The following is a 12,892-nucleotide window of genomic DNA, read 5'->3' on the forward strand; positions in this document are numbered from 1 at the left end:
TATCGTGGCCAACACATGTCAGAATTATAGCGAATTACGTTCATCAGCTTATACATTTGTTGACGCCTTGTTCTCGATTACCCGCAATAAGCAACGTGATAAAAAGTTTGATACGAGACGAGACAACACTTCCGCTTCTTGGGAAGCTTGGCGTAAGATATGCAGGAGCCGAGCAGGCGACGAAAGTTTCTCTAGATGGTCGCTATGAATAAAAATAGCGCAAGTGGCAAGACCACTCAAGCGGTAGCTCAATGCATGGAAGGGTGAATGGTGCCCTGAAAGTTGCGTATCATTCGAGGGTGAGATCAATCGTTTTTATTTTCAGCTATGAGTCTATGTGTAATGCAAACGATGGCGGACCATGAAAGTCTGACAGGTGAAGCAGTAATATAAAGCGAAGGTCTCTAGTAAGCCACCTGATTGAAAGTATGCCAAACGTTATCCCATCATGTCATAATATGAGTACTGCGTAAACTGCCTCTGCTCGATGGATCTGTACCGTGGGTATCGCGTAATACTGCCTCTGCTCACAGGTTAAGTTAAATGGGCATCGCTTAATACTGCCTCTGCCCATAGGTAAAGTTAATTGGGCATCGCGTAATACTGCCTCTGCCCACAGGTAAAGTTAATTGGGCATCGCGTAATACTGCCTCTGCCCGTAGGTAAAGTTAATTGGGCATCGCGTACTGCCTCTGCCCAACGGTAAAGTTAATTGGGCATCGCGTAATACTGCCTCTGCCCAAAGGTAAAGTTAATTGGGCATCGCGTAATACTGCCTCTGCCCACAGGTTAAGTTAAATGGGCATCGCGTAATACTGCCTCTGCCCATAGGTAAAGTTAATTGGGCATCGCGTAATACTGCCTCTGCCCAACGGTAAAGTTAATTGGGCATCGCGTAATACTGCCTCTGCGCACAGGTAAAGTTAATTGGGCATCGCGTAATACTGCCTCTGCCCAAAGGTAAAGTTAAATGGGCATCGCGTAATACTGCCTCTGCCCAAAGGTAAAGTAAAGTGGGCATCGCATAATACTGCCTCTGCCCAGGATATGCGTATCTATCCAATAAGTTTTATGTTTGTACCCAGGGCCGTAGCCAGGATTTTATTTCGGGGGGGGTTCGTGCTCCAGAAAAAAAATGTTGCTTTTTTTCGACAATAGTAAAATAAGCATAAACATATTAAAATTAAAATTTTATTTTAAAATTTATTTAAAAGACAACCGACGACTTATTTTATGTCATAGGGGGCAAACGAGCACGAGGCTCACCTGATGGAAAGTGGTTACCACCGCCCATGGACATCTGCGGGGCTTGTAGGCGCGTTACCGGCCTTTAAGGAATGAGTACGCTCTTTTTTTTAAGGTTCCGAAGTCGTGTCGGTTCGGAAAAAGCGTCGGCGAAAGCTGTTTCAACAGAGTGGTTGTGTAATGAAGTATCATCATCACCTCATCCTGGACGGTCGATCGAGCTTCGGGCAGCAATTTGTGCATCTCGGCCCGAGGCTCATCAACGACGCCGCCGCTCTCGGCCGCCTCCTTCCGAATGTGGGGATTCCGGGATCGCTATGCCGGCGTCTGTACTGCGGAAGCCGCAGAGGGTCATAGCGGTGAGAGACGTCAGAGGGTACCGTACGGTGTCTAGGACTGCTGCGACACTTCTCGCAGGCGATCCGCCCTTTAAGCTCCAGGCGGAGGTTTTCGCGTAGGTGTACCGGTTCCGGGTGAAGGCGAAGAACCGCGGCGACCGTCCAGGGTCGGCGGAGGTCGCGCGAATCAGGGCTCTAGCCCAGCAAGCCCTGACCGCCCGATGGCAGGAGTACCTGGGGTCACCACGGCGGGCCTGGCGACAGTGGAGGCGATCCGTCCCCACTTGAGTCGCTGCGTCGCGAGGAAGAAGGGCATGCTCAACTTCAGGACGACACAGGTACTTACCGGGCACGGTTGCTTCGGTAAGTACCTGGACGGAATAGCGCGGCGGGAGGTGTCACCCTCCTGCGCCGTGTCGACTGGTGCACCACACCCTGAGTGAGTGTGCCGCGTGGAGGCCCCAGAGGCCCCACTCCTTGGCGGCGTCTATGGACGGAGACCTCTCGCTGTCAACGAAATGCTCGGCAGCGAGACGTGTTGGTCGGAGATGCGCTGAGGCCGCGGAGCGGGAGCGGGAAGAGGATGCTGCTACAGACCCGCTTCGCTGTAGACGATCGGGGAGGAGGAAAAAGCGCTACGCGCACCTTCTCCCCCCGCCTCAATAGGCGCCGCAAGGACCAGGGGGGTCTCAGTACCCCGTGAATCCCCCCTACGTGTTGAAGTCAGGGCGTCACGGTAGCATGCGTAAGCGATCCAGTGGCGCCCACCGAAAGACGGAGAGGGTACTCTGGTTTTTAGTGGGTAAACCCGGTGGACATGGGCGCACTCGGCGTCCAGGAAACTGGGGAGTCCCACAACCCCCAATTTCCATCACGCGGGGGAAGCGCGTAAAGCGTTTTTCCGGCGAGAAAAAAAAGGTAGAAAATGTCGTAAAAATCGTGCTGTTATGGATTTTTGAACAATAAGGTGGTGCGGGTGAAACTATGAATTTTGACGAGATCATCGAAAGTGAAATTCAGCAGCTGGGATTAAACAGAACAATGCGTCCGAACATTTTCCGTGAAATATTTGGTAGAAGATGCAGAGTGATCTAACATCTCTACGCAAAGCCAAAGGATCAAGCAGGTCGAAAAGGGCTTGATCGTCGATAATTCGAGCCGCTCTGCGTTGGATACGGACAAATGGAAAGAGCTAGTACTGGAGTCACTCACCCAGAGATGTGAGCAATATTCCATGTGGGGTTCAATTTGCGCCTTGTATAGTTTTAGGTGATGGACTGGCGTGAAATACTGTCTTGGCTTGCTGAGCACACCGAGCTTTTTTGATGCCAATTTGGCTTTGCGTTCCAATTGACGGGGCTCGAAATATCCACGCCAAGTATTCCGCTAGCTGTGGCAGCTATTGGATCTTCTGAAATCGTGGAGATACGAGAAATGGTAATTTTTTTAGCGGCTAACGCGCAAACTTACCTCTTTTTGGGGTTAAAGTAGACTAATTTTAGCCGGGGGGTCCGAAACTACTAAGTGAGCCTAAAGGACTACTAAAGGAGAGTACTTCCCCGCCATCAAATATTTTAATAGCAAAATAGCAATCATTATATGGATTAAGTTTAGCCGGCCCCAGTTCGAGACTTTGTTTAATGAAGAATCGATTTCAGACACAAATTTGTTCCGGTTTTCTCCGACGTTTTCCCAAGAAATATTAGCCCGGCCGATGTATGAGGTGTTTACAGTCTGCATAGCAGTGAATGTTACAGATTTGCAACACAACACCAAGAGCCATCATTAACGAATTTTAAATCAGAGGATGCACCATATATAACGACTTTAATGTTCCGATTTGCCAAAAAGCTGGTGGTCAACTGCATAATTTCCTGGGAAGGCCGTAGGAAGGGAGCTTCGAAAGAAGCGCTTTGTGCCATACGCTATTGAAGGCCTTCGCTATGTCCAGGCTGGCCGCCAATGCCTCCTTCTTGCTCTCGACTGCTTCCGCCCAACTATGACTAAGGTAACCTAGAAGATTGGCTGAACGACCCTCACGGAAACGAAACAATGAGGTGATGGCTATAGGCCTATAATTGGACAGGTTTGGGCGGTTACTCTCTTTAGGGATAGGACGCACCAAAGTAGTCTTCTAGGAGTTCGGCTGCTTTCGTAGTCGGCGACTATTCGGTAAAAAGCAGCGACTATCAGTTTTTTAATTATATAGTATTGATATTCTCAATAAAATATATGCAGAATGTATCAGAAATTTTACAATCTGTGTTACTCATTTCAAAGTGTAATGGTACTCTGTAAAAGGTTTATCTTCTTTAGTATCTAAAATTACTAACAGGATATTATGATATAAAAAAATAGTATCATAATGAAATGTGAATAACGGAATGATTATTATTGCCTCTAGTCTTTGCGTAAAATGATTCATTTTGTTTAGATTTATTGTCGTATCAAGACCAAATGGCTTAATTTTCTGAAGAAACCAATAAATACTTACGTTTTGTTTGTTTCATTAGCGCAAAATATTTTTTTGATAAAACGATAGCGGTTAGTGAAAACATTTCGGGGGGGGGTTTGAACCCCCAAAACCCCCGCCTGCCTACGGCCATGTTTGTACCACATCTTTAATGAGCGTGATTGACGAAATAGAAAATGGCTGAGTGAATGAGGGCCGCATAAGTGTGATGAATAGAAAGATTATAAAGATTAGGCAAATATTTTTCTATTTCGTTTATTTTTAATAAGTTATTTTCGACAAATGCGTGTCATGATGAGATCGTAGATGACGCTTATAGTCGGACTTTCTGCGAATCTCATCACTCATCAGCAATCAAGAGCCAGCGTGGGTGCCCGAGGACGGCGCACCGTCAGGAGAGGCCGTGTTGGCATAAACAAGCAACATCAGCGTCAAGTCACACAACCTCCGTTTAAAAAAAAAAAAGAAAAGGCGGGAGATTTGTAGTTGACACATGGAGAATTGCAATTATAATTATTACGGTGTAATGTGATTATTGATGGTTATTTGTGTTGTAGACTAAATGTTTTTCTTTTGTGGTAGATTGATTGTTATTATAAATTAAAGATAATTGTTTTAGAGGTTAACCTACTTCCTAGTTCTGGTTCTAAAAGTATATATCAATTGGTGATTCATTTTTAATTATGGCAGTCGGAATTTTGCGCGATCATAATTATTAGATTATGTGGCCAGATAATATCTGATTATGTGATCAGATAATATAACAACAAAAATTAAAAAAACCTAGTTGTAGTTGTTTGATAATCACTTAATATAGGGCTTTTGGAGAATTAAGTGGTTTTGAGGTTAAAAAACATACATGTTAATACTATAAATGTGAAACATCCTATATTACTACTACTAATGTGAAAGTAACTCTGTCTGTCTCTTTCACGACCAAACCGCTGAACCGAATTTGTTTAAATTTGCTATGAACCAAACTTAAACTCCAAGAAAGGACAAGGCTACTTTTTTTGCCTGATACATGCAAACCAAGACCCTAAAACGCGAGCGAAGCCGCGGGCTACTACTAGTAATATATATGAGCAAATAGGAGGGATTGGAAAGATACTTCATAATTCGCAGGTCGCAGGAGGCGCTTTTTATATTGAAAATATTGTATAATGTATTGATTGGTTTTTTGCTAGCGGAAGAAATAAAGCATCAGCGATAGAGGCGGTTACGAATACTAAACTATAACCCTGGATTTATGGTCAAAATTATAGAAATAAATAATCATAAATAATATAAAGTGTAATTAATTATCGTCATTTATATATACTGAAATAATTGAATGGTAATAGACTTCGCTATTATTTTTTGCTCTTCCTTTCTCAATAATTCTTGTTATGATTTTTTTAGATTGTACTGCGTTTTATAATGCTTTGCCTTTTTTGGCATAGAGGTTATATAAGTACATATCTTTCCCACTTTGCGGTGGTATTTTTTAGATATTAATGCTAACTAAGAATTCATATATGAATGAATGAAAGTGGTTTAGATGTTGTTGAAAAATTTAGATATATTTTTAAAGGAAACTAATGTCCTATGAATTAATTTACCGACTTCTTCTAGTTCTTATTTTGATATACTCGTACCAAGTAAATGAGAATAAAAACTAATCTAAAATATAAGAAGAAATCACGCAATTAATAATTGTATAAGCGTTGTATAGAAGTCGTTTTATTCTGTTATTCGACTTAGTGCCGCCTACAGTTTATTTGACTTATATTCGTGTAAAAACGTCGTAGAAACGTCTATACGACTGTTTTATACGACCATTACACGGTATATAGTCGTGTAACCAGCGTTGTGGCAGTAGAAACGTCTTTGCGACTTTTATACCGACTATAGTCGTATTAGAGTAACGTATAAAACTCCTATACGAATTTAAGTCAATGTGACTTTTTCACGACATTTATACGACTGAATGTCCTATAAGAGTTTTAAAATACACTAAATATTACAAATACCGCCATTCATTTGCGTCTTTGTAAAAATAATTTTACATAGTTGAAATGGATAGAAAAAGCTGGGCAAATAAATAAAAAAGTGGCAACTTTAAAAGGAAAGTTAAAAAAAATTATGCATCATTTCTTACCTCCAATTGTATTATATCGAATATAAGTACGCGACAAGTTACCTGTCGATCAATTGGAGATGGTTCCGTGCAAATTTAGTGAGTTCTGAGCAACGTAATATTAATCGAAGCGCAGAAAGTACATTTAGGGACTCTTATAACAGTTGTCATGATTTTTTAAATATACTTATATAATTTTAATTGAAATAATAATATTTAGTATGGTTTTGATTTTTAAATACGTTTTTTTTTAATTTAAATAACATGTATTAGTATGATTATTGATTCGGTTATCGACACCGTATTGTGGGACACCCGTCACTTCCTCTCGTGGCGTGGTGTGCCCAGTGCCGTAAATAGCCTTTTCTGCGCTATGTGCGAGCTTCTATAACTGTGCCCTATTTAAGCAGACCCTTTGCCTCATTACTGTCTAACTCACTAAAACTTAAACGCAGGTTTTCTACTGCAAATGCGTTGCCCATTAACGATAAACACTAAACACAAATGCGCTCGTGCGCTGCCGAAAAATGAGCGCGATGTATGTTTTTAATAATACTAGCATGTGAGTAAGTTTGTATTGGAATCGAATACTAGGAGCTCAGCGGAATATTAACAAGAGTAAAACGAAAAAACAATAATCCTGCCCAGTCTGTCTATTCTCGCGCCCCCGAGCGTCTATGCCCTGTGCCTGGGCACCGGTGGCACCGCCCTATATACGGCACTGGGTGTGCCGAGCTGGTACTGTTGGTAACTGCCTGGCACGAGAAAAAAAAGGCGGTTGATTTTGAACGGGGAGTGGGGAAGAAGGCTAGATTGTGTATTAGTGATAGTTCCGATTATGATAGCACAAATGAAGCCCATGAAAATCATATGCTTCGTGATAATCTAAAAAAAATGGGCATAAAATCTGATCTATTAAGTATATCACGTACCATTTTTTTTTATCAAAGCTGAACCAATAAATACTCAATAGTTATATAAAATATCAAGGTTTTAAACACTTGACAAATGCTAAACTGAACTCTAATTTCGTTTTTTATGGCGGAATATTTACAAATCCAATAATGACATAAAATGAAACGTCGTTTAGAAGTTGTATAAAAGTCTTTTCCTCCTCTTGAAGTCGTGTAAAGGTGATTTTTAAAACCTACTTTAAAAAATCTCAATAAAATATTATTTATTTAATGAATTACACTAGCGCGTTCATTACATAGATAAAACTAGCGCATTATACTCGATAAAATTAATTTCCCATCAGATTAATGTTCCTTGAACTTGAGTTTCGAAGTAAACACTGATGAATAAATAAAAAATAATGTTCACAATCATTGAAGTTTGTTCGTGACAGCTTTCAAATTCAATTTACAATTAATATTTTATCCAGTCACTTTGACAACAAAATTTAGTCTGATAAGAAGCGTGTTGGATACTGCTATTCGATCAAATGTCGTAAAGCAGTGGTAATAAACAATATAAGTCTGCCGCACAACCTCTATACGACCACTATGCGACCATTATGCGACCAAAAAGTAACTTATGCGACCGCTACATGACTCTTATAGGACACTAAGTCGTATAAAATGGGCCTTTTCTTGGTGATGTCGACGTTATAGCAGCGTAACGGCGACCAGCTTATAGAACCAAAAGTTACAGGTGGCACGTTGTGGCGACCTTTCAAATGTTTGTTGGGTAATACATTTGGCATAAATAAAATTATGAAGCATGATTTAATAGCTTGCTTATGTAATATATTAGGCTAGACATGACTGAGGATGCAATACCGCTGTATGGTCTTAGACGGATTGATTTAACGAAATTACTGGTAGCGTATATGCATTTAGCTATACTATCCAAGTATTCGTGTAATATATGTATTGAACATCTGTGTGTTCAACCGTTCTTGTGAGATGATAAGTATAATTATGCTTACTTCAAGAGACTGTCTCTTTTTATTTCTGTTTACCCCAGTGCTGCTTATACCCAAGTTATATATAGAACTTTCAGGTTCTCAAGCTTTCTGTCAGGGATTGGGCTGATGCAAGAATGGAATTTTACAGTCATATGTTGGATTAATTTTAAACACTTCCTTTTTATATAATCGATACATTTAACTAATTAATGCCAATAATGAGGTTTTTTAGACAACTTAGTTATTTACCCTAGTACACAAATGATATGATAACCATTCACATCTCCTAAAATTTCTAGTGAAATGTTAATGCCTAATGACTGACAAATAAATATAATAAAGTACATGAACCTCATCAAATAAAGGCGACTTTTTTTTGTTATTTAGCAATATTTGCTGCTACAGTTGTTATATCAGACATAGACAACAACGGTAACCAAGTTTTCGGGTTTTTCGTGTGACTGTGAGCCAAATATTAATCAGTTACTTCAAATCAAATCAATTTTATTCAAGTAAACTTCACAATGAAGCGTTTTTGAATCGTCAATAATCAAATACTACCACCGTTTCGGAAAGCAGCTTCTAGCGAGAAGAAACGGCAAGAAACTCGCATAGTTGCTCTTTTCAAATAAACACATTTACAATGCTTGTATTGACAGTAATTAGCGTCCTATAATGGAACCCGAGCCTAACTCCAGGCGTTTCTCTCTAAAAAGAACTCTTTTAACGAATAGTATGATTTATTTATTAATGTAGTCTTAATAATATTTTTAAATTTTGAAAATGGTAAATTGATTATATTTTCCGGTATCTTATTATAAATGCGTATACCATTGCCCAAAAACGTTATATTTACCGTATGCAAACGGAAACTGGGGGTTACAAGTTTATTCTTATTTCTTGTATTAATAGTATGTATATCAGCATTGATAGAATATTTTTTAATATTCTTTTGTATAAAGATTATATTATCATAAATATATTGTGAAACAGCCGTTTATACACCTATTTCTTTAAATTTCTCGCGTAATGATGTCCTGGAGCTAATATTGTAAATAGATCGGATAGCTCTTTTCTGTAGAATAAAAACAACTTCAATCTCTGCTGCATTACCCCATAACAACATTCCATATGACATAATACTGTGAAAATTACTAATATAAACTAGTCTAGCAGTACTTATGTCCGTGAGTTTTCTAATTATTTTTATTGCATAAATGGCACTACTTAGTTTTCTTGCCAGGGCATACAAATGGGTGCCCCACTGCAGTTTGGAGTCAAGGGTTATCCCTAAAAAGACCGTCGACTCAACAAACTCAAGCCTTTCATTTTTCAAAGTTATTGCAGAAGGATTTGATTTGACATTTGGCAAGGAAAACAAAACACATTTAGTCTTTTTAGCATTTTGTACTAAATTATTTATGTCAAACCAACCAAGAACCCGCGACAGAGCACTGCTTACAACGTCATAGTTGTTTATTTTTCTATCAAGTTTAAAAATGAGGGATGTATCATCTGCAAACAGTACAATATCGCAAGTATTTTTTACGAAATAAGGTAAATCATTTATGTATATTAAGAACAAAACTACTAAAAAAATGTTTACACTTCCATAATACAATGTATTGTTTAAAAAAAATCTAAAGAAACATCATTTGTAATAAATGATTTGTTAAATATGTCTATATTTCAGTATAAATTGAACGTGTATCACTTTTAAAAAGGATTTGTATGTTATTGCTGTAAGCACTACATAAACGAGCACATTTGCCTTCTCTATAATGTATTGATTAAAAAATGTATTCCTGCATATTTTTTGAGAAAAGAAGGTATGAAAACCAGGCTAAAAGGACAATATTAAGTTCATGTTATTATTCTTTGTTTATAACTTAAATTAAACTTTTTATATGCAAACAAATGATATATTTTGATGATAATATGCTTTAACGACTACAAAAAGGAGGTTCTCAATTCAAATCTATTTTGTAAGTACATACACGTAATGCGACGTAGGTATATAAATAAAAATTTTAACAAAAAGAAAAACCGACTTCAAACAAAACACTATTTTAAAACAAATAAAAATGCACTAAAAAGTAATAAAAATAATGTCATATTTAACATATTTTTTAGAGTCCTTCTAGGTAAAATGAAATGAAAAATATTAGACTACTTAAAAGTCAATTTACGATTATATAATGTAGTTATTGTTATATTTAGAGCCGGCGTCAGCCACGGGCACAAGCCTCAACAATCAAAAGAAAGAAGCGATACGAGCCCCTTGATTAACCCAGTATATTATCGTATAGAAGGTAATTTGTAAGAAATATATTATAGGGATATACTATAGGGTTTTCTTGGCTGACACCGACTCCAAATAGCAATAAGAAAAAAATTGATTTTCCGTCTAGCATTTTTAAATTTGGACCGATAATTATTGTTTAAATATTGACAAATATCCAGTGTTTAATCGTTTTTACAAAACAAAAGAAAAAAATAGACTTTAATTGATATTTTTTTTAAATAAATATTTGAAGTTGCATTTTTGACAAATTTTGAAAAAAGCTAAGAAACATGATAACTCAAAAATGGGTCACTTTTGGATTATGCATATAGGGGTTAAAATTATTGCAAATAGTCACCCCTATCACTTCCTAACGGATATACGTCGAGTTACCAATAACCCTGTATAATCGTAAATTGACTTAAGTATTAAGTAGTCTAATATTTTTCATTTCATTTTACCTAGGAGGACTCTAAAAATATGATAAATATGCAATTATTGTTATTACTTTTTAGTGCATTTTTATTTATTTTAAAATAGTGTTTTGTTTGATGTCGGTTTTTCTTTTTGTTAAAATTTTTATTTATTTTTTGATTTTAAGTGAAACTTATGTAGACTAACTATTTTTTCTTAATACGGATAAATTAAGCGTGCCGTTAATATGAATCAGAAATTACTTCGGGGACAATTTCAAAATAAACTTTCGAATAAAGCAAAAATAGACTTTCGAAAATGCGGATTTAATACGTCACGCGGCATAAACTACAAGGATCCCTCGAAAGAGCTGTAATCGACCTCAGCAAAAAAACTTTGAAAAAGACCAACTATATTTCGTACATCATATGACATCACATCACATACACAACATTTTATTAAAGATAATAAGAAATTCTGCCCCATATCGCACCCTAACTGTGAGCCGTATAGGAGTTCCATCACTACATAGTATAAAACAAAGTCGCTTTCTCTGTCCCTATATCTTTAAATCTACGCAACGGATTTTGATGTGGTTTTTTTAAAAAGATAGTGTGATTCAAGGGGAAGGTTTGTGTATATAACACATGAACAATATAGTAAAGAAACACTGATAATTTTAGAAGTTTGCGATGTGATGTCGTAAATAAACAAATTCTGTAGTATATTTAGTATCAGTATTGCACCCGTGCGAATCCGGGGCGGGTGGCTAGTTGATCATAATATTCGACTATGACAATTACATGAACATAAGCACTCAAATAATGAAGAATTAAGTGACTCAAATATCCAAATAACATATAAATAAAAGATTCGGCCGAGGATCGCAAACGTATTCCTCAGAATTGTTTCGTTCCCTGCCGTTCCGTTACTTTGTCATGGATCCTATGCTCAGAACCTTACCAAACTTTCACCAAACTACCCTTGAAGTATATCCTTTATAATAAAAAAAGAATCATCAAAATCAGTTGGCACAATTTTAAGTTATTCACCTATTTGTCGCGCACATACATAATGCAAATTTAAGACTTATACCCTTTTCATAGGGATACCATCATCGGAAAAAAATAAAATTAAAATGGGACCCCACGGGAAGCACTACCTTTCAAACAAAAAAAAAATATCAAAATCCGTCCACCCAGTAAAAAGTTATGAGGTAACAAACATAAAAAAAAAATACAGACGAATTGATAACCTCCGCCTTTTTGAAGTCGGTTCATAAATGCATGGTATCCCTTACCAATAATCATGTATATTATATTTATTTCAATGATTTAGTATTATTCGAATGTAACTTTATTTTAAATCTATAAGAAAATGAAACCCTCAGTAAATGTAGGTATTATGAAATTATTATTGTAATGGTATCACGATGGCTTTCATATCGACCATATGTTTTTTTCTGATGGTAGAAGTTGACGTACGACTATATGGGCCACCTGATGGTAAGTGGTCACCAACACCCATATACAATGACATCAATGCGCCACCAACCTTGGGAACTAGGTTGTTATGTCCCTTGTGCCTGTAGTTACACTGGCTCACTCATCCTTCAAATCGGAACACAACAATACTGAGTACTGTTATTTGGCGGTAGAATAACTGACGAGTGGGTGGTACATACCCAGGCGGGCTTGCACAAAGCCCTATCACCAAGTAAACATAGTAGTCTGTATTTAATTAATATATATACATATACATCTATTTACTATATCTTTAAATTTTTTTAAAATAAGTCTGAGGTTCTCAATTTTAATATTCTATAGAAGATAAATTGAAAAGGATTTAAACATTTTTTTGAAAACGGTAGGCGGACAATGTGTATGGGCGGCGGTGACCACTTATCTTAACCACAGTCCGCCTACATTTAACCTCTCGCAAAGGTTACGTATTAACAGAGATTAATTTTACTTAGTAAATAAAATTGCAAGGCAAGTCTAGCCCCGTGTTAAGCATAACGAGAGTTCTAGCTATTTGAATGGGCCAATTCATCACCCCCATAATGCGAGGCGGCCGGGGTTTTAGCATCTTAGATAAAGTGTTTTTTTAT

This window comes from Vanessa cardui, chromosome 16, assembly GCF_905220365.1.
Source record: "Vanessa cardui chromosome 16, ilVanCard2.1, whole genome shotgun sequence".
In the NCBI taxonomy this organism is placed as follows: domain Eukaryota; kingdom Metazoa; phylum Arthropoda; class Insecta; order Lepidoptera; family Nymphalidae; genus Vanessa; species Vanessa cardui.